Source organism: Lolium perenne, chromosome 1 (assembly GCF_019359855.2).
Source record: "Lolium perenne isolate Kyuss_39 chromosome 1, Kyuss_2.0, whole genome shotgun sequence".
NCBI lineage: Eukaryota > Viridiplantae > Streptophyta > Magnoliopsida > Poales > Poaceae > Lolium > Lolium perenne.
In genome coordinates this window covers 113,723,210-113,747,737 of record NC_067244.2, presented here as the reverse complement: position 1 = coordinate 113,747,737, position 24,528 = coordinate 113,723,210, and positions in this window count along the sequence as shown.

Below are 24,528 nucleotides of genomic sequence, written 5' to 3'. Positions count from 1 at the left end.
GCTCCTTACCCACATAAGCTTTCTCCTTATATTTAAGAGAAGAAAATGTTGAACCCAAGGTTCCCATAGCTTTTTCAAGTTCGTCAATCCTATTGCTTTGATCGTCATGGACAACACAAGTTCCTAGGACACTAATTCTTTCATCAATTCCTCCTAAGGATTTATCAAGTTCATCAGTTTTATCAAGTAACATTTCCAATTTAGCTTCAATACTTGGAAAAAATTTCTCTAAGGTTTCCAATTTTTTCATAACATCTTCAAGAGAGATTTCAGTTTTAACTTCATCAACAGGGGGTATTCCAAATAGACTCTCAATAATGCAGCTAGCTTCTAATGCAGGAGTACTTAGGAAGTTACCTTTCGCGAGACTATCAAGAACATACCTATTCCAGCTAGAGATACCAACATAAAAATTCCTGAGTAGGATAGTGGTGGAGTGTTTCTTAATGCACCTATTATGGGCATCACTAATTCTATACCAGGCATCTCTTAGACATTCTCCCCCTCGTTGCTTAAATGTACGAACTTCAACTTCAGGATTACTCATTTTAGCAGTAGTAAATAAAGCAAACTAGATAAAGTAAATGCAAGTAACTAATTTTTTTGTGTTTTTGATATAGCAAACAAGATAGCAAATAAAGTAAAACTAGCAACTAATTTTTTTGTATTTTGATATAATGCAGCAAACAAAGTAGTAAATAAAACTAAGCAAGACAAAAACAAAGTAAAGAGATTGGGAAGTGGAGACTCCCCTTGTAGCGTGTCTTGATCTCCCCGGCAACGGCGCCAGAAATTTGCTTGATGCGTGCAGTTGACACGTCCGTTGGGAACCCCAAGAGGAAGGTGTGATGCGCACAGCGCCAAGTTTCCCTCAGTAAGAAACCAAGGTTTAATCGAACCAGTAGGAGTCAAGAAGCACGTTGAAGGTTGATGGCGGCGGGATGTAGTGCGGCGCAACACAGAGATTCCGGCGCCAACGTGGAACCTGCACAACACAACCAAAGTACTTTGCCCCAACGAAACAGTGAGGTTGTCAATCTCACCGGCTTGCTGTAACAAAGGATTAACCGTATTGTGTGGAAGATGATTGTTTGCAGAAAACAAGAAACAAGTATTGCAGTAGATTGTATTTCAGTATAGAGAATTGGACCGGGGTCCACAGTTCACTAGAGGTGTCTCTCCCATAAGATAAACAGCATGTTGGGTGAACAAATTACAGTTGGGCAATTGACAAATAAAGAGGGCATGACCATGCACATACATATTATGATGAGTATAGTGAGATTTAATTGGGCATTACGACAAAGTACATAGACCGCTATCCAGCATGCATCTATGCCTAAAAAGTCCACCTTCAGGTTATCATCCGAACCCCCTCCAGTATTAAGTTGCTAACAACAGACAATTGCATTAAGTATTGCGCGTAATGTAATCAGTAACTACATCCTCGAACATAGCACCAATGTTTTATCCCTAGTGGCAACAGCACATCCATAATCTTAGAGATTTCTGTCACTTCCCCAGATTCACGGAGACATGAACCCACTATCGAGCATAAATACTCCCTCTTGGAGTTACAAGCATCTACTTGGCCAGAGCATCTACTAGTAACGGAGAGCATGCAAGATCATAAACAACACATAGATATAAATTGATAATCAACATAATAAGTATTCTCTATTCATCGGATCCCAACAAACACAACATATAGAATTACAGATAGATGATCTTGATCATGTTCGGCAGCTCACAAGACCCGACAATTAAGCACAATGGGGAGAAGACAACCATCTAGCTACTGCTACGGACCCATAGTCCAGGGGTAGACTACTCACACATCACTCCGGAGGCGACCATGGCGGCGTAGAGTCCTCCGGGAGATGATTCCCCTCTCCGGCAGGGTGCCGGAGGCGATCTCCGGAATCCCCCGAGATGGGATTGGCGGCGGTGGCGTCTCGGGAAGGTTTTCCGTATCGTGGCTCTCGCATCGGGGGTTTCGCGACGGAGGCTTTAAGTAGGCGGAAGGGCAGGTCGGGGGCCACACGAGGGCCCCACACTACAGGTCGGCGCGGCCAAGGGCCAGGCCGCGCCGCCTATGGTGTGGCCACCTCGTGGCTCCACTTCGTCTCCTCTTCGGTCTTCGGAAGCTTCGTGGCAAAATAGGACCCCGGGCGTTGATTTCGTCCAATTCCGAGAATATTTCATTACTAGGATTTCTGAAACCAAAAACAGCAGAAACAAAGAATCGGCACTTCGGCATCTTGTTAATAGGTTAGTTCCAGAAAATGCACGAATATGACATAAAGTGTGCATAAAACATGTAGATATCATCAATAATGTGGCATGGAACACAAGAAATTATCGATACGTCGGAGACATATCAGCATCCCCAAGCTTAGTTCTGCTCGTCCCGAGCAGGTAAAACGATAACAAAGATAATTTCTGGAGTGACATGCCATCATAACCTTGATCATACTATTTGTAAAGCATATGTAGTGAATGCAGCGATCAAAACAATGTATATGACATGAGTAAACAAGTGAATCATATAGCAAAGACTTTTCATGAATAGTACTTCAAGACAAGCATCAATAAGTCTTGCATAAGAGTTAACTCATAAAGCAATAAATCAAAGTAAAGGTATTGAAGCAACACAAAGGAAGATTAAGTTTCAGCGGTTGCTTTCAACTTATAACATGTATATCGCATGGATAATTGTCAACATAGAGTAATATAATAAGTGCAATATGCAAGTATGTAGGAATCAATGCACAGTTCACACAAGTGTTTGCTTCTTCAGGTGGAGAGAAATAGGTGAACTGACTCAACAATAAAAGTAAAAGAATGGTCCTCCATAGAGGAAAAGCATCGATTGCTATATTTATGCTAGAGCTTTGATTTTGAAAACAAGAAACAATTTTGTCAATGGTAGTAATAAAGCATATGAGTTATGTAAATTATATCTTACAAGTTGCAAGCCTCATGCATAGTATACTAATAGTGCCCGCACCTTGTCCTAATTAGCTTGGACTACCGGATCATCGCAATGCACATGTTTTAACCAAGTGTCACAATGGGGTACCTCCATGCCGCCTGTACAAAGGTCTAAGGAGAAAGCTCGCATTTTGGATTTCTCGCTTTTGATTATTCTCAACTTAGACATCCATACCGGGACAACATGGACAACAGATAATGGACTCCTCTTTAATGCATAAGCATGTGGCAACAATTATTATTCTCATATGAGATTGAGGATATATGTCCAAAACTGAAACTTCCACCATGAATCATGGCTTTAGTTAGCGGCCCAATGTTCTTCTCTAACAATATGCATGCTTAACCATAAGGTGGTAGATCTCTCTTACTTCAGACAAGACGGACATGCATAGCAACTCACATGATATTCAACAAAGAATAGTTGATGGCGTCCCCAGTGAACATGGTTATCGCACAACGAGCAACTTAATAAGAGATAAAGTGCATAAGTACATATTCAATACCACAATAGTTTTTAAGCTATTTGTCCCATGAGCTATATATTGCAAAGGTGAATGATGGAATTTTAAAGGTAGCACTCAAGCAATTTACTTTGGAATGGCGGAGAAATACCATGTAGTAGGTAGGTATGGTGGACACAAATGGCATAGTGGTTGGCTCAAGGATTTTGGATGCATGAGAAGTATTCCCTCTCGATACAAGGTTTAGGCTAGCAAGGTTATTTGAAACAAACACAAGGATGAACCGGTGCAGCAAAACTCACATAAAAGACATATTGAAAACATTATAAGACTCTACACCGTCTTCCTTGTTGTTCAAAACTCAATACTAGAAATTATCTAGACCTTAGAGAGACCAAATATGCAAACCAAATTTAAACATGCTCTATGTATTTCTTCATTAATGGGTGCAAAGTATATGATGCAAGAGCTTAAACATGAGCACAACAATTGCCAAGTATCACATTATCCAAGACATTATAGCAATTACTACATGTATCATTTTCCAATTCCAACCATATAACAATTTAACGAAGAAGAAACTTCGCCATGAATACTATGAGTAAAGCCTAAGGACATACTTGTCCATATGCTACAGCGGAGCGTGTCTCTCTCCCATACAGTGAATGCTAGGATCCATTTTATTCAAACAAAACAAAAACAAAAACAAACCGACGCTCCAAGAAAAGCACATAAGATGTGATGGAATAAAAATATAGTTTCAGGGGAGGAACCTGATAATGTTATCGATGAAGAAGGGGATGCCTTGGGCATCCCCAAGCTTAGACGCTTGAGTCTTCTTAGAATATGTAGGGGTGAACCACCGGGGCATCCCCAAGCTTAGAGCTTTCACTCTCCTTGATCATATTGCATCATACTCCTCTCTTGATCCTTGAAAACTTCCTCCACACCAAACTTAGAACAACTCATTAGAGGGTTAGTGGACAATAAAAATTAACATGTTCAGAGGTGACACAATCATTCTTAACACTTCTGGACATTGCATAAAGCTACTGGACATTAATGGATCAAAGAAATTCATCCAACATAGCAAAAGAGGCAATGCGAAATAAAAGGCAGAATCTGTCAAATCAGAACAGTTCGTATTGACGAATTTTATCGAGGCACCAGACTTGCTCAAATGAAAATGCTCAAATTGAATGAAAGTTGCGTACATATCTGAGGATCACTCACGTAAATTGGTATAATTTTCTGAGTTACCGACAGAGAATTTTGCCCAGATTCGTGACAGCAAAGAAATCTGTTTCTGCGCAGTAATCCAAATCTAGTATGAACTTTACTATCAACGACTTTACTTGGCACAACAAAACACAAAACTAAGATAAGGAGAGGTTGCTACAGTAGTAAACAACTTCCAATACACAAAATAAAAACAAAGTACTGTAGTAAAAACCATGGGTTGTCTCCCATAAGCGCTTTTCTTTAACGCCTTTCAGCTAGGCGCAGAAAGTGTATATCAAGTATTATCAAGAGATGGTGCATCGTTATCATGAGCTCCCCCATCCGTAGTGGTACTAAGGGCTTTGTCAATTTTAGGCCTATAATAATACTTCTTTGGTTTAGGCACTTTAGAGACATACATAAACTTTTGCTCCTTACCCACATAAGCTTTCTCCTTATATTTAAGAGAAGAAAATGTTGAACCCAAGGTTCCCATAGCTTTTTCAAGTTCGTCAATCCTATTGCTTTGATCGTCATGGACAACACAAGTTCCTAGGACACTAATTCTTTCATCAATTCCTCCTAAGGATTTATCAAGTTCATCAGTTTTATCAAGTAACATTTCCAATTTAGCTTCAATACTTGGAAAAATTTTCTCTAAGGTTTCCAATTTTTTCATAACATCTTCAAGAGAGATTTCAGTTTTAACTTCATCAACAGGGGGTATTCCAAATAGACTCTCAATAATGCAGCTAGCTTCTAATGCAGGAGTACTTAGGAAGTTACCTTTCGCGAGACTATCAAGAACATACCTATTCCAGCTAGAGATACCAACATAAAAATTCCTGAGTAGGATAGTGGTGGAGTGTTTCTTAATGCACCTATTATGGGCATCACTAATTCTATACCAGGCATCTCTTAGACATTCTCCCCCTCGATGCTTAAATGTACGAACTTCAACTTCAGGATTACTCATTTTAGCAGTAGTAAATAAAGCAAACTAGATAAAGTAAATGCAAGTAACTAATTTTTTTGTGTTTTTGATATAGCAAACAAGATAGCAAATAAAGTAAAACTAGCAACTAATTTTTTTGTATTTTGATATAATGCAGCAAACAAAGTAGTAAATAAAACTAAGCAAGACAAAAACAAAGTAAAGAGATTGGGAAGTGGAGACTCCCCTTGTAGCGTGTCTTGATCTCCCCGGCAACGGCGCCAGAAATTTGCTTGATGCGTGCAGTTGACACGTCCGTTGGGAACCCCAAGAGGAAGGTGTGATGCGCACAGCGGCAAGTTTCCCTCAGTAAGAAACCAAGGTTTAATCGAACCAGTAGGAGTCAAGAAGCACGTTGAAGGTTGATGGCGGCGGGATGTAGTGCGGCGCAACACCAGAGATTCCGGCGCCAACGTGGAACCTGCACAACACAACCAAAGTACTTTGCCCCAACGAAACAGTGAGGTTGTCAATCTCACCGGCTTGCTGTAACAAAGGATTAACCGTATTGTGTGGAAGATGATTGTTTGCAGAAAACAGTAAAACAAGTATTGCAGTAGATTGTATTTCAGTATAGAGAATTGGACCGGGGTCCACAGTTCACTAGAGGTGTCTCTCCCATAAGATAAACAGCATGTTGGGTGAACAAAATACAGTTGGGCAATTGACAAATAAAGAGGGCATGACCATGCACATACATATTATGATGAGTATAGTGAGATTTAATTGGGCATTACGACAAAGTACATAGACCGCTATCCAGCATGCATCTATGCCTAAAAAGTCCACCTTCAGGTTATCATCCGAACCCCCTCCAGTATTAAGTTGCTAACAACAGACAATTGCATTAAGTATTGCGCGTAATGTAATCAGTAACTACATCCTCGAACATAGCACCAATGTTTTATCCCTAGTGGCAACAGCACATCCATAATCTTAGAGATTTCTGTCACTTCCCAGATTCACGGAGACATGAACCCACTATCGAGCATAAATACTCCCTCTTGGAGTTACAAGCATCTACTTGGCCAGAGCATCTACTAGTAACGGAGAGCATGCAAGATCATAAACAACACATAGATATAAATTGATAATCAACATAACAAGTATTCTCTATTCATCGGATCCCAACAAACACAACATATAGAATTACAGATAGATGATCTTGATCATGTTCGGCAGCTCACAAGACCCGACAATTCAGCACAATGGGGAGAAGACAACCATCTAGCTACTGCTACGGACCCATAGTCCATGGGTAGACTACTCACTCATCACTCCGGAGGCGACCATGGCGGCGTAGAGTCCTCCGGGAGATGATTCCCCTCTCCGGCAGGGTGCCGGAGGCGATCTCCTGAATCCCCCGAGATGGGATTGGCGGCGGCGGCGTCTCTGGAAGGTTTTCCGTATCGTGGCTCTCGGTCGGGGGTTTCGCGACGGAGGCTTTAAGTAGGCGGAAGGGCAGGTCAGGGGGCCACACGAGGGCCCCACACTACAGGTCGGCGCGGCCAAGGGCCAGGCCGCGCCGCCCTATGGTGTGGCCACCTCGTGGCCCCACTTCGTCTCCTCTTCGGTCTTCTGGAAGCTTCGTGGCAAAATAGGACCCTGGGCGTTGATTTCGTCCAATTCCGAGAATATTTCGTTACTAGGATTTCTGAAACCAAAAACAGCAGAAAACAAGAATCGGGCACTTCGGCATCTTGTTAATAGGTTAGTTCCAGAAAATGCACGAATATGACATAAAGTGTGCATAAAACATGTAGATATCATCAATAATGTGGCATGGAACACAAGAAATTATCGATACGTCGGAGACGTATCAGCATCCCCAAGCTTAGTTCTGCTCGTCCCGAGCAGGTAAAACGATAACAAAGATAATTTCTGGAGTGACATGCCATCATAACCTTGATCATACTATTTGTAAAGCATATGTAGTGAATGCAGCGATCAAAACAATGTATATGACATGAGTAAACAAGTGAATCATATAGCAAAGACTTTTCATGAATAGTACTTCAAGACAAGCATCAATAAGTCTTGCATAAGAGTTAACTCATAAAGCAATAAATCAAAGTAAAGGTATTGAAGCAACACAAAGGAAGATTAAGTTTCAGCGGTTGCTTTCAACTTATAACATGTATATCTCATGGATAATTGTCAACATAGAGTAATATAATAAGTGCAATATGCAAGTATGTAGGAATCAATGCACAGTTCACACAAGTGTTTGCTTCTTGAGGTGGAGAGAAATAGGTGAACTGACTCAACAATAAAAGTAAAAGAATGGTCCTCCATAGAGAAAAAGCATCGATCTATATTTGTGCTAGAGCTTTGATTTTGAAAACAAGAAACAATTTTGTCAACGGTAGTAATAAAGCATATGAGTTATGTAAATTATATCTTACAAGTTGCAAGCCTCATGCATAGTATACTAATAGTGCCCGCACCTTGTCCTAATTAGCTTGGACTACCGGATCATCGCAATGCACATGTTTTAACCAAGTGTCACAATGGGGTACCTCCATGCCGCCTGTACAAAGGTCTAAGGAGAAAGCTCGCATTTTGGATTTCTCGCTTTTGATTATTCTCAACTTAGACATCCATACCGGGACAACATGGACAACAGATAATGGACTCCTCTTTAATGCATAAGCATGTGGCAACAATTATTATTCTCATATGAGATTGAGGATATATGTCCAAAACTGAAACTTCCACCATGAATCATGGCTTTAGTTAGCGGCCCAATGTTCTTCTCTAACAATATGCATGCTTAACCATAAGGTGGTAGATCTCTCTTACTTCAGACAAGACGGACATGCATAGCAACTCACATGATATTCAACAAAGAATAGTTGATGGCATCCCCAGTGAACATGGTTATCGCACAACGAGCAACTTAATAAGAGATAAAGTGCATAAGTACATATTCAATACCACAATAGTTTTTAAGCTATTTGTCCCATGAGCTATATATTGCAAAGGTGAATGATGGAATTTTAAAGGTAGCACTCAAGCAATTTACTTTGGAATGGCGGAGAAATACCATGTAGTAGGTAGGTATGGTGGACACAAATGGCATAGTGGTTGGCTCAAGGATTTTGGATGCATGAGAAGTATTCCCTCTCGATACAAGGTTTAGGATAGCAAGGTTATTTGAAACAAACACAAGGATGAACTGGTGCAGCAAAACTCACATAAAAGACATATTGAAAACATTATAAGACTCTACACCGTCTTCCTTGTTGTTCAAAACTCAATACTAGAAATTATCTAGACCTTAGAGAGACCAAATATGCAAACCAAATTTAAACATGCTCTATGTATTTCTTCATTAATGGGTGCAAAGTATATGATGCAAGAGCTTAAACATGAGCACAACAATTGCCAAGTATCAGATTATCCAAGACATTATAGCAATTACTACATGTATCATTTTCCAATTCCAACCATATAACAATTTAACGAAGAAGAAACTTCGCCATGAATACTATGAGTAAAGCCTAAGGACATACTTGTCCATATGCTACAGCGGAGCGTGTCTCTCTCCCATACAGTGAATGCTAGGATCCATTTTATTCAAACAAAACAAAAACAAAAACAAACCGACGCTCCAAGAAAAGCACATAAGATGTGATGGAATAAAAATATAGTTTCAGGGGAGGAACCTGATAATGTTATCGATGAAGAAGGGGATGCCTTGGGCATCCCCAAGCTTAGATGCTTGAGTCTTCTTAGAATATGTAGGGGTGAACCACCGGGGCATCCCCAAGCTTAGAGCTTTCACCCTCCTTGATCATATTGCATCATACTCCTCTCTTGATCCTTGAAAACTTCCTCCACACCAAACTTAGAACAACTCATTAGAGGGTTAGTGGACAATAAAAATTAACATGTTCAGAGGTGACACAATCATTCTTAACACTTCTGGACATTGCATAAAGCTACTGGACATTAATGGATCAAAGAAATTCATCCAACATAGCAAAAGAGGCAATGCGAAATAAAAGGCAGAATCTATCAAAACAGAACAGTTCGTATTGACGAATTTTATCGAGGCAACAGACTTGCTCAAATGAAAATACTCAAATTGAATGAAAGTTGCGTACATATCTGAGGATCACTCACGTAAATTGGCATAATTTTCTGAGTTACCTACAGAGAATTTTGCCCAGATTCGTGACAGCAAAGAAATCTGTTTCTGTGCAGTAATCCAAATCTAGTATGAACTTTACTATCAACGACTTTACTTGGCACAACAAAACACAAAACTAAGATAAGGAGAGGTTGCTACAGTAGTAAACAACTTCCAATACACAAAATAAAAACAAAGTACTGTAGTAAAAACCATGGGTTGTCTCCCATAAGCGCTTTTCTTTAACGCCTTTCAGCTAGGCGCAGAAAGTGTATATCAAGTATTATCAAGAGATGGTGCATCGTTATCATGAGCTCCCCCATCCGTAGTGGTACTAAGGGCTTTGTCAATTTTAGGCCTATAATAATACTTCTTTGGTTTAGGCACTTTAGAGACATACATAAACTTTTGCTCCTTACCCACATAAGCTTTCTCCTTATATTTAAGAGAAGAAAATGTTGAACCCAAGGTTCCCATAGCTTTTTCAAGTTCGTCAATCCTATTGCTTTGATCGTCATGGACAACACAAGTTCCTAGGACACTAATTCTTTCATCAATTCCTCCTAAGGATTTATCAAGTTCATCAGTTTTATCAAGTAACATTTCCAATTTAGCTTCAATACTTGGAAATTTTTTCTCTAAGGTTTCCAATTTTTTCATAACATCTTCAAGAGAGATTTCAGTTTTAACTTCATCAACAGGGGGTATTCCAAATAGACTCTCAATAATGCAGCTAGCTTCTAATGCAGGAGTACTTAGGAAGTTACCTTTCGCGAGACTATCAAGAACATACCTATTCCAGCTAGAGATACCAACATAAAAATTCCTGAGTAGGATAGTGGTGGAGTGTTTCTTAATGCACCTATTATGGGCATCACTAATTCTATACCAGGCATCTCTTAGACATTCTCCCCCTCGATGCTTAAATGTACGAACTTCAACTTCAGGATTACTCATTTTAGCAGTAGTAAATAAAGCAAACTAGATAAAGTAAATGCAAGTAACTAATTTTTTTGTGTTTTTGATATAGCAAACAAGATAGCAAATAAAGTAAAACTAGCAACTAATTTTTTTGTATTTTGATATAATGCAGCAAACAAAGTAGTAAATAAAACTAAGCAAGACAAAAACAAAGTAAAGAGATTGGGAAGTGGAGACTCCCCTTGTAGCGTGTCTTGATCTCCCCGGCAACGGCGCCAGAAATTTGCTTGATGCGTGCAGTTGACACGTCCATTGGGAACCCCAAGAGGAAGGTGTGATGCGCACAGCGGCAAGTTTCCTCAAGAAGAAACCAAGGTTTAATCGAACCAGTAGGAGTCAAGAAGCACGTTGAAGGTTGATGGCGGCGGGATGTAGTGCGGCGCAACACCAGAGATTCCGGCGCCAACGTGGAACCTGCACAACACAACCAAAGTACTTTGCCCCAACGAAACAGTGAGGTTGTCAATCTCACCGGCTTGCTGTAACAAAGGATTAACCGTATTGTGTGGAAGATGATTGTTTGCAGAAAACAAGAAACAAGTATTGCAGTAGATTGTATTTCAGTATAGAGAATTGGACCGGGGTCCATAGTTCACTAGAGGTGTCTCTCCCATAAGATAAACAGCATGTTGGGTGAACAAATTACAGTTGGGCAATTGACAAATAAAGAGGGCATGACCATGCACATACATATTATGATGAGTATAGTGAGATTTAATTGGGCATTACGACAAAGTACATAGACCGCTATCCAGCATGCATCTATGCCTAAAAAGTCCACCTTCAGGTTATCATCCGAACCCCCTTCAGTATTAAGTTGCTAACAACAGACAATTGCATTAAGTATTGCGCGTAATGTAATCAGTAACTACATCCTCGAACATAGCACCAATGTTTTATCCCTAGTGGCAACAACACATCCATAATCTTAGAGATTTCTGTCACTTCCTGCATTCACGGAGACATGAACCCACTATCGAGCATAAATACTCCCTCTTGGAGTTACAAGCATCTACTTGGCCAGAGCATCTACTAGTAACGGAGAGCATGCAAGATCATAAACAACACATAGATATAAATTGATAATCAACATAACAAGTATTCTCTATTCATCGGATCCCAACAAACACAACATATAGAATTACAGATAGATGATCTTGATCATGTTCGGCAGCTCACAAGACCCGACAATTAAGCACAATGGGGAGAAGACAACCATCTAGCTACTGCTACGGACCCATAGTCCAGGGGTAGACTACTCACTCATCACTCCGGAGGCGACCATGGCGGCGTAGAGTCCTCCGGGAGATGATTCCCCTCTCCGGCAGGGTGCCGGAGGCGATCTCCTGAATCCCCCGAGATGGGATTGGCGGCGGCGGCGTCTCTGGAAGGTTTTCCATATCATGGCTCTCGGTACTGGGGGTTTCGCGACGGAGGCTTTAAGTAGGCGGAAGGGCAGGTCAGGGGGCCACACGAGGGCCCCACACTACAGGTCGGCGCGGCCAAGGGCCAGGCTGCGCCGCCCTATGGTGTGGCCACCTCGTGGCCCCACTTTGTCTCCTCTTCGGTCTTCTGGAAGCTTCGTGGCAAAATAGGACCCTGGGCGTTGATTTCGTCCAATTCCGAGAATATTTCGTTACTAGGATTTCTGAAACCAAAAATAGCAGAAAATAGCAACTGGCACTTCGGCATCTTGTTAATAGGTTAGTTCCAGAAAATGCACGAATATGACATAAAGTGTGCATAAAACATGTAGATATCATCAATAATGTGGCATGGAACACAAGAAATTATCGATACGTCGGAGACGTATCACTGGGCAAAGCACTTTTCTGGTGCCGTTGCTACTACTTATTTATACCACCTGTATTTCACTATCTCTTCGCCGAACTAGTGCACCTATTAGGTGTGTTGGGGACACAAGAGACTTCTTGCTTTGTGGTTGCAGGGTTGCATGAGAGGGATATCTTTGACCTCTTCCTCCCTGAGATCGATAAACCTTGGGTGATCCACTTAAGGGAAATTTGCTGCTGTTCTACAAACCTCTGCTCTTGGAGGCCCAACACTGTCTACAGGAATAGAAGCTCCCGTAGACATCAGAGACACGCTCCGCTATTGCATATGGACAAATATGTCCTTAGGCTTTACTCATAATGTTCATGGCCAAGGTTGAATCTGCTTCGTTAAATTGTTATATGGTTGGAAACGGGAAATGCTACATGTAGTAATTGGTAGAATGTCTTGAATAATGTGATACTTGGCAATTGTTGTGCTCATGTTTAAGCTCTTGCATCATATACTTTGCACCTATTAATGAAGAAATACATAGAGCTTGCTAAAATTTGGTTTGCATAATTGGTCTCTCTAAGGTCTAGATAATTTCTAGTAAGGGTCGAACAACAAGGAAGACGGTGTAGAGTCTTATAATACTTACAATATGTCTTTTATGTGAGTTTTGCTGTACCGCTTCATACTTGTGTTTGCTTCAACTAACCTTGCTAGCCTAAACCTTGTATCGAGAGGGAATACTTCTCATGCATCCAAAATCCTTGAGCCAAACACTATGCCACTTGTGTCCACCATACCTACCTACTACATGGTATTTCTCCGCCATTCCAAAGTAAATTGCTTGAGTGCTACCTTTAAAATTTCTATCCTTTATCTTTGCAATATATAGCTCATGGGACAAATAGCCTAAAAACTATTGTGGTATTGAATATGTACTTATGCATTTTATCTCTTATTAAGTTGCTTGTTGAGCGATAACCATGTTCCTGGGGACGCCATCAACTACTCTTTGTTGAATATCATGTGAGTTGCTATGCATGTTCGTCTTGTCTGAAGTAAGGGCGATTTACCATGAGTTGAATGATTTGAGCATGCATATTGTTAGGGAAGAACATTGGGCCGCTAACTAAAGCCATGATCCATGGTGAAAGTTTCAGTTTTGGACAAATATCCTCAATCTCATATGAGAATATTAATTGTTGCTAAATGCTTATGCATTAAAGAGGAGTCCATTATCTATTGTCTATGTTGTCCCGGTATGGATGTCTAAGTTGAGAATAATCAAAAGCGAGAAATCCAATGCGAGCTTTCTCCTTAGACCTTTGTACAGGCGGCATAGAGGTACCCCTTTGTGACACTTGGTTAAAACATATGTATTGCGGTGATAATCCAGGTAATCCGAGCTAATTAGGACAAGGTGCGAACACTATTAGTATACTATGCATGAGGCTTGCAACTTGTAGGATATAATTTACATGATACATATGCTTTATTAGTACCGTTGACAAAATTGTTTCTTGTTTTCGAAATCAAAGCTCTAGCACAAATATAGCAATCAATGCTTCCCTCTGCGAAGGGCCTTTCTTCTACTTTTATGTTGAGTCAGTTCACCTATTTCTCTCCCATCTCAACAAACAAACACTTGTGTGAACTGTGCATTGATTCTTACATACTTGCATATTGCACTTGTTATATTACTTTACATTGACAATATCCATGAGATATACATGTTACAAGTTGAAAGCAACCGCTGAAACTTAATCTTCCTTTGTGTTGCTTCAATACCTCTACTATGAATTTATTGCTTTATGAGTTAACTCTTATGCAAGACTTATTGATGCTTGTCTTGAAAGTACTATTCATGAAAAGTCATTGCTATATGATTCGATTGTTTACTCATTGCATTAACATTGCTTCGAATCACTGCATTCATTACATGTGCTTACAATAGTATGATCAAGATTATGATGGCATGTCACTTCAGAAATTATCTTTGTTATCGTTTACCTACTCGGGACGAGCAGGAACTAAGCTTGGGGATGCTGATACGTCTCCAATGTATCGATAATTTCTTATGTTCCATGCTACTTTATTGATGATATCTACATGTTTTATACATACTTTATGTCATATTTATGCATTTTCTGGCACTAACCTATTAACGAGATGCCGAAGAGCCAGTTGTTGTTTTCTGCTGTTTTTGGTTTCAGAAATCCTAGTAAGGAAATATTCTCGGAATTGGACGAAATCAACGCCCAGGATCTTATTTTTCCACGAAGCTTCCAGAAGTCCGGAGAGGAAACGAAGTGGGGCGACGAGGCGGCGCCACACCAGGGCGGCGCGGCCCAAGCCCTGGCCGCGCCGGCCTGTGGTGTGGGCCCCTCGTGGCGCCCCTGACCTACCCTTCCGCCTACTTAAGCCTTCATCGAGAATAACTCCAGTACCGAGAGCCACGATATGGAAAACCTTCCAGAGACACCACCGCCGCCAATCCCATCTCGGGGGATTCAGGAGATCGCCTCCGGCACCCTGCCGGAGAGGGGAATCATCTCCCGGAGGACTCTTCACCGCCATGGTCGCCTCCGGAGTGATGAGTGAGTAGTTCACCCCTGGACTATGGGTCCATAGCAGTAGCTAGATGGTCGTCTTCTCCTAATTGTGCTATCATTGTTGGATCTTGTGAGCTGCCTAACATGATCAAGATCATCTATCTGTAATGCTACATGTTGTGTTTGTTGGGATCTGATGAATAAGTGAATGCTATGTTATGTTGATTATCAATATCATCTATGTGTTGTTTATGATCTTGCATGCTCTCCGTTGCTAGTAGAGGCTCTGGCCAAGTTTTTGCTTGTAACTCCAAGAGGGAGTATTTATGCTCGATAGTGGGTTCATGTCTCCATTAAATCTGGGGGAGTGACAGAAACCTCTAAGGTTGTGGATGTGCTGTTGCCACTAGGGATAAAACATCAATGTTATGTCTAAGGATATATTCGTTGATTACATTACGCACCATACTTAATGCAATTGTCTGTTGTTTGCAACTTAATACTGAAGGGGGTTCGGATGATAACCTGAAGGTGGACTTTTTAGTCATAGATGCATGCTGGATAGCGGTACTTTGTCGTAATGCCCAATTAAATCTCACAATACTCATCATAACATGTATGTGCATGGTCATGCCCTCTTTATTTGTCAATTGCCCAACTGTAATTTGTTCACCCAACATGCTTATTCTTATCGGAGAGACACCACTAGTGAACTGTGGACCCCAGTCCATTCTTTACATCGAATACAATCAACTGCAATACTCGTTCTACTGTTTTCTGCAACAATCATCATCCACACTATACATCTAATCCTTTGTTACAGCAAGCCGGTGAGATTGACAACCTCACTGTTACGTTGGGACAAAGTATCTTGGTCGTGTTGTGCAGGTTCCACGTTGGCGCCGGAATCCCTGGTGTTGCGCCGCACTATACTCCGCCACCATCAACCTTCAACGTGCTTCTTGGCTCCTACTGGTTCGATAAACCTTGGTTTCTTAGTGAGGGAAAACTTGCCGCTGTACGCATCACACCTTCCTCTTGGGGTTCCCAACGGACGCGTGCTGTATGCATATCACGCGGCTACTTGTTGCATCCCGTATCTCCTATCCGGAAAATCTTCCCTTCTTTTGTTGTGGTGGTTGTTTCGGTACTGATCTTGACGTGGCTGGGGTTTTGACAAAGGGTCACCCGCGATTGTCGGTTGCATTGGATCTCCCAATGCGTAGCTATCAGCCACCCGGATCATCTCAACCAAAGTGGTTGGCATGTTTCTCTGTAGCTTTTGCCACAACGGCGAACCTCTCCGACACCCATTACAGAACCAAGCAATTGCTTGTGCTTGTATTACACCTTCGCAAGAATTCCTCGTGGAGTTCCATCGGGTTAGATAATCCCGGTCGGTTTCGTTCTCGCGCTGCTGGCACATGGCGAGCTGCTGCGGTCTGTTCGGCCTCCGGTACGTGCTGCCGAAGTTACTCACAAAAGCTTCTTCAAAATCAAGCCAACCGTTTATGCTTCCCTTTGGCAGCTTGTTAAGCCAAATGCGTGCCGGTCCTACCAGGAAGGACGGTATGATTCTCATCGCCCAACACCGGTTTCCTCCGCCAGTTGCGGTTCCTCCACCTCCAGCGAGGTATACCGCTGTCACATAGTCTACAAGCTAATCTTCCGGCTTGGTGGTGCCATCGTATGTTTTTGTGTCACGGGGTAACTAAAAGCTGCGTACCGGTGGTTCTACCCTCATGATCCATGGGCCAAAGCATTCTGGACCCAGCGGACCCTCAGCTTCAATCATTTCGGATAGATATACCCTATCTAGCCTGTGCTTCGCATCCCGGTCTGGCAGGCATCTTTCTCCAACACGCTCTCCAAACGGGTTCCGGTAAGCACCGACCCTTTCCATTCCGGAATCGGCTTCATCGTATCGTTCCAGTATCGCAACATTTCCTTGCTGGTACCTGGGTGGAGGCATTTCCTCCTCAGCATAAGATGCTCTTGCTGCTCGATAATTTTGCCCGGTTTCTCCTTTACCGGCATAAGCATTTCCGGTGTAGCCATTTCCGGCATAGCCACGGCCTGCCCCTTGGCTTTTTCTACCGGCATCGTGTTGCCCGACTTGTTGTTTTCTGGCCAGAACCGGGTCGTACACAGTCATTTGTTGTGCATTCGCATCATTTTCTCTTCTGTCAGGATGGGGGGACGATGCCTGCCCATGTGACTTGCTTCCAGCATTTCTTGCCGAGTGAACCGATTTTGACGCTGCAGCGGCTTTGTTGATACGAGCCAGCTCAATGTTTTGTGCCTCGATCATATCAAGTAACTCTCTTACTCGATCTTGCTGCTTTGCTAAAGCCTCACTTGAAAGCGATTCACACATTTCTACTGCAGCCCTAGCAGCTTTTATTGTTTTATTCGGACTGATGTACTTAGGTTTCTCTACCATGCTCAAAGATACCTACACATTCTTACTGGAAAGCACTTCCCGATGCAGATCCTGCTCTAGGTTGCGTCTTCTAAGCCGGTTTCCCGCTATTCTAGTAGGGTTCGCGCTAACAGAAGCAAAGCCATGGGCAGCGTTATACTCACATAGGGTGAGGTTGAGCTCTTGCTGGGCCTTGACGATGTTCGCTGCGCCGGAGAGCGGCTTCTGTCGCTGCGCCTCCAGTTCGGCTTGAGCTGCAGCAGGGTCTATGTTTTGTGCGATGGGCGTGGCCAACACGCTCATGGCCGCTTGTAGCGGGGTCGCTTCCGGTGGCACGGTAGATGTTCCGACGACGACCTCGTCGCGCTCGGTCGGCAGCTTGGTCGTGCGCGTAGACTTGGTCTGCGCTGCGCCCTCCACGACAGCTTCTTTGCCGGCGCCTCCTGCGCCAGCCATCATCACATCCATGCTGCCGGCGACACGGTCGGAGCGCGGCCCGCGAGCAGCTGAAGAACTTGGCGGATCCGGCGCCACCAGCACCGGCGAGGGGTACTGGCGCTCCATCACGGTGCCGAGGTAGATGCGGTGGCTGCCGAACTCGATGACGTGACCATTCTACAGGTAGCGGCCGCCGTTGGTGAAGTAGCCCGCGTTGTCGTCGATGAAGTCCAGCAAGCCGAGGCGGTAGACGAGGCCAGAGACCACGCGCTCGCCGAAGACGGTGAGAAGGCCCTCCCTGATATGAACTCCAGCAAGCGCAGCTGCTGGCCCCACGGTGGGCGCCAACTGTCGTCGTGGGGAAACAACAGATGCCATAGGATGGCTTAAGTTCGGGCCGAATGTGCGCTAGAGGATCCGGGGGAGGGTGTTGTTAACAGGGAAAGAGAGAAAAGAAACCGGAATATATTGCTAAACTTGGCCCTTGGCCAGAGGTTGAAGATGTACAGTACAAGATTCCTTCTACTTGCTACTGAACAACCTAACTCCTCTCCGGATCGATCATCCGTTCCTCCCGCGCAGGGGTGTGCTCCCTCTCCTTATATAGAGGAGAGGGTGGCTTACAAGGGAAGAAACCCTAATGGAATCTAGGATGAGCAAAGCTACTTTATAAAGTAACTTTGGCCTCCCTGGCGCCGGTTCTGACTTTAATCAAGGAGCGATGACCTCGTCTGGTATCTTTTGCGTCATCATCTTCTTTGGCGCCAGGGATTCGTTTAAAGCTGAACTGCTTCGCTCATCCTTGTCCTCTAGTCCTTGGTGGAATCTTTGACCAAAGTGCCGACATGCTACAGTAACCCGGGTACCGGGAAACTGGTACCTTTCCTTCTGAACTCACGTACCTTTGCACTTAGCAACATGAACCCTGTGAGTCAGTACCTTGGTATACCCCTCTTGGGATACCGGTTAGTACCAACCCCGGTTAGCTGAACTTGACCTTAGAATCTGGATCACTCTTTGATCCGGTTTACCAGCACCATATTATGGCTAACTTGCCATAGTCTTGGCCTACCGGGGGCCATCCCACCGACAATATTGTCACTATCCAATCACTAAAACCATACTACTCCATCTAACACACACATCACCCCACACACGCTCTTGCATAGATGTTGGATCAGAACATAAACTTAAGAACGGGGTACATAATATGCATCTATGAATACATCTCACCAAATAATAAGATCAGATCTCATAAAACAATATCATAGAATATGGATCCACCACATAGGTATTACAAATATGACCATAATCATGATAGGCAGCTCATATGGCACTAAGAACTATGAAGAACATGAGAGAAATAGATCAAGCTACTGCCACAAACCCGTAGTCCAGACGTGGACTACTCCCTCTTGGTCATGGTGATGATGAAGACTTTGGAGAAGGTGGAGATCCCTCCAGCGGTTATCCCAGCGGAGTTTCCCCCTCCAATCTTCTCTGCAACAACCTCCATTTTGGTGTTTCTGTCTTTCTACGGCGCTCTCCTCCGAGAACTCTTCGGGACCATTATAGGGGTTTTTAGGGCAAAATACGTCGGTTCGCGAAAGAATTAGGGCCAACGGACGATCTAGGGCTGAACGGAGGTGGGTGGCGTGGCCAGACTTCTGGGCCGCGCCACCTATGCTCGTTTGGCCCTCGGGCCTCTCCAGGTGTTCTTCCAGGGTCCATGTTGTTTCTCCCGATGAAAAAATGATGCTCCAAAAATCTCAGGTTAATTTGACTTCATATAGGTCTCTGAAAGTGAAAAATACGCGAAATAGGGTTTTCCTGTTCTGCAGGGTTATAAACCAAACAAAGAGGGATCATTGGTAAATCCCCATAAATCAATGTAAAACATGGTATTATCATCATATATGTTGCAAATATGTGGGAATTCAATATGATAAAGGACAAAGTTCACGTATGCATTTTACATGCATTAGTACTCTAACATGTCCACACATAAACATGAAATTGAATAGTTATAGTTATAAACTCATAACTGGTTATTGGAATGGAATCACATTATCGAAATTCATCTCTTTCACGCTTATCTCATCATGCATTGATGGATTGACAAAACAACAGATGATTTGGAGAGTACATGAGAGATTGAAGTAACACGACAATAGCATGACACACAAATGAACACATTATAGTAACATGAGATCATGAAGATAGAGAGCTAATAAGTACTTTATCTATTATGGTCGAAATGAAAAATTTACAACAACAAAATTGTGTGAAATACCGAGATGAATCCACTTCTCAAAGGAATTTTTATATGATCGACCATGTGCGTTGAATTTGATGATGTAGTCTAAAATACTCCAAATATAAACACAAAATCCGAAAGTTAAAATTTACCAAATATGAAATAGATTGCAGACATGAAATATGTTCATCTTTTTTTGTGTAGAGCTAATCACGAATCGAAACACTCGGGAAGATTAGATATTGTGAGGGCCGATTGAAACATTTCCGGAGATACTAAGCCCTAAAGTGCTTTGCTCTTCATGTTGCTGCAGCCCACCCACTTTTGAGGCAACCAAACACTTTTGAAGATGTACAGTACAAGATTCCTTGTTCTTGCTACTGAATAACCTAACTCCTCTCTGGATCGATCGTCCGTCCCTCCCGCGCAGGGGTGTGCTCCCTCTCCTTATATAGGGGAGAGGGTGGCTTACAAGGGAAGAAACCCTAATGGAATCTAGGATGAGCTAAGCTACTTTGGCCCCCCTGGCGCCGGTTCTGACTTTAATCAAGGAGCGATGACCTCGTCCGGTATCTTTTGCATCATCATCTGCTTTGGCACCAGGGATTCGTTTAAAGCTGAACTGCTTCGCTCATCCTTGTCCTCTAGTCCTTGGTGGAATCTTTGACCAAAGTGCCGATAGGCTACAGTAACCAGGGTACCGGGAAACTGGTACCTTTCCTTCTGAATTCCGGTACCTTTGCACTTAGCAACATGAACCCTGGGAGTCAGTACCTTGGTATACCCCTCTTGGGATACCGGTTAGTACCAACTCCGGTTAGCTGAACTTGACCTTAGAATCCGGATCACTCTTTGATCCGGTTTACCAGCACCATATTATGGCTAACTTGCCATAGTCTTGGCCTACCGGGGGCCATCCCCCGACAATATTGTCACTATCCAATCACTAAAACCATGCTACTCCATCTAACACACACATCACCCCACACACGCTCTTGCATAGATGTTGGATCAGAACATAAACTTAAGAACGAGGTACATAATATGCATCTATGAATACATCTCACCAAATAATAAGATCAGATCTCATAAAACAATATCATAGAATATGGATCCACCATATAGGTATTACAAATATGACCATAATCATGATAGGCAGCTCATATGGCACTAAGAACTATGAAGAACATGAGAGAAATAGATCAAGCTACTGCCACAAACCCGTAGTCCAGAGGTGGACTACTCCCTCTTGGTCATGGTGATGATGAAGACTATGGAGAAGGTGGAGATCCCTCCAGCGGTTATCACGGCGGAGTTTCCCCCTCCAATCTTCTCTGCAGCAGCCTCCCTTTTGGTATTTCTGTCTTTCTACGGCGCTCTCATCCCGAGAACTCTTCGGGACCATATATATAGGGGTTTTTAGGGAAAAATACGTTGGTTCGCGAAAGAATTAGGGCAAATGGACGATCTAGGGCTGAACGGAGGTGGGTGGCGTGGCCAGACTTCTGGGCCACGCCACGTATGCTCGTTTGGCCCTCGGGCCTCTCCAGGTGTGCTTCCAGGGTCCACGTTGTTTCTCCCGATGAAAAAATGATGCTCCAAAAATCTCAGGTTAATTTGACTCCGTATAGGTCTCTGAAAGTGAAAAATACGCGAAACAAGGTTTTGGGTTATAAACCAAACTGATGCGGCCTAAGGCGACGTGGGTTGCCCGATCTCACGAATTGACCGAGGGAAAGGCGGGGGAGAGGAAGAACACGAAGAACACGGCGAAGAACACGATGAACACACGCGAACGCACGCCAACCCGATACAATTCCGGTTTACTCCCGATAGCCCGAACCACTATCCCGATAGAATCTCTCAAGGGAGAGACACGCGGTAGAATCCCCGAGAGGAAGATCGGTATACGATCGGTGGAATCACACGAGTGAGAGACCGGTGGTAGAATCACAAGTGTGAGAGACTAATCATATAAGGAGTGCCTTGATACAATAGATATGATAATCTAAGGAGGGGGTTTCCCTAATCCCAAAGGGATGGTGGAGGCATGAGCCAAATTCTAGTTCATCTACTCTTCCCAATGAAGGGGGAGGTGGGAGCCTATATATAGGGAGCCACTAAGGAGGGGTAGTTTAGGCATACAAAGAGCATAGTGGGATAGTTTATATTATGAGCTTCATAGTGGGGACGGCGGTGTCGGCATAGGCATGGCGACAGTGCCGTCTTCCTCCGGCGTCGAGCAGGGTGGCAGTGTCGGCCACTCCGTGGCGGTAGTGCCGGCCTTCCTAGACGCGTCTCCTTCTTCCGTCTCCTCTTCCATGCTTCCGTGACGTCGGACTTGAGCGTAGTTCTTGATGATGACCATGATGCGGATAAGACCGAAGGTCGGGCTGCATCATCTCCCCCCACTTGAAAAAGAGTCGCCCTCGACGATGAGTCTTCATGAATGTGTAGAGGAGGTAGATGACACCAACGCTTGAATGTCCCTTCACTAGTCAAGAGCCCTATCAATAGCACAAGAAAAGCAAAGGAGCAATCAAAGCGTAGCCAAAGTTCAATGGATTTAGCAAGAGAGCTCAAGTAGAAGGAGGTCACCTTAGCAAGATGCCGGTGTGCTCTCATCGAGAGATCTTGTGTAGTAGATGTGTGGGGTTGAACCCATTCATTAACACTCATCCACAAGTCGCGTGTACCTTCACACAACAAAGACCAAGCAAAATATGTGTGTGCGTGATAGAGGAGCATATCATCAAGGACATGTCCATTCATATTCACAACACCGTTAGCACAACACAAATATGTCAACAAGAATGCATATGCAAGGTCAGTGTGTAAGAACTCCTCACGAACATCTTCCAAATGTGAAAACACAAAAACTCCAAATTGTGAGACGACTATGATGTCCATCTCATGTAGAAACTCATGTGCATTATTGCACTCAAGGCATCGGAAAGAGAAATTGTTCAACATCCTTGAAGCAATAAGAGGAGAATTTGGCAAAAACACATAAGGGAGAGTGTTCAAAATATCATCAACATGTGTGCACACAAACCATTGGAAAGAGAAATTGGTCCTCATATTTGTGGCAACACCAATGGTAAGAATCACATCATCATGCTTGCAAAAGAACCATAAGAAAGAGAAATTGTTCGGCATGTTCAATGCAAAGCATGGCAAAGGTATTAGAGCCGGGTTCGATCTTGTACTTACTTGTATTATGCTCTCAAGAGCTCGTTTGGTCAACTCGTGCTCAATCGAGGTTGACCTTGTCTTCCGTGTACCTACACACACAATAGGCAAAGCAAAGAACGTGTGTGCATGGTATATGAACACATCATCCATCATGATGGTCCATTTCTTTTGCACATCACCATTAGCATTAAGCCAAGCAACATAATAGAGATGGTGAATATGCGGAGTAAACATGGGAACATGCTCAACATGGATATATGCAAAGTCTCCAAAAGGTGAGAGAGCTATGGGGGCAATCTCATTCACAAGCATATTAACATCATTGCAAACCAAGCATTGGAAAGAGCAAGTGTTCAATATTTTGGTTGCATTAATGGGAGAATATTGCAAGCATGTAGCACAAAACATGTTCAAGTTTGTATCATAGCATGGCATGGTCAAATTGTCACAAGCAACTATTTCCACATGATCAACAATGGTGGTATCACAAGGGAAAGTGAAAGAAGCATATGACATAGCAATAGGGTCATCCAACTCATGCAAGCACTCACAAATCATCATGTCCACTAGTGGGATCATGGCATCATCAACACCCATATAGGTACCTTTGTAGTCCCGCTCATATGAGGTAGGTTTTGTGGAAGAGGTAGGCTCGATGTGGCCTCCATGTTCATCTTCAAGCAACAAGCATGGTGTGATATCATCATTTTCATGCACCATGTACATATTCTCCATGATCGGCGTCTCGTCATCCATGGTACCTAATGAGACACAAGAGAACACACTAGAGGTAGAGGGTAAGTTGTTAGAACTTGAAATGGCATCACATGACCTATCAACTACCACTCTCATCTCACTTGGTGTATCGCTCATGCTCTCGAAGTGGAGGCACTCATCAAGCTCACATATAGTGGAGTCACTCATCTCACATATAGTGGAGTCGCTCATCTCACATATAGTGGAGTCCCTCATCTCCATGGCAATGGCGTCGTCGATGTCCGAGAAACCTAGCAAAGAGGAAGACAACACAAGAGGAGTAGAGGTTAAGTTGTTAGAAATCGAAACATCCTCACTCGACTCATGGAGTGTA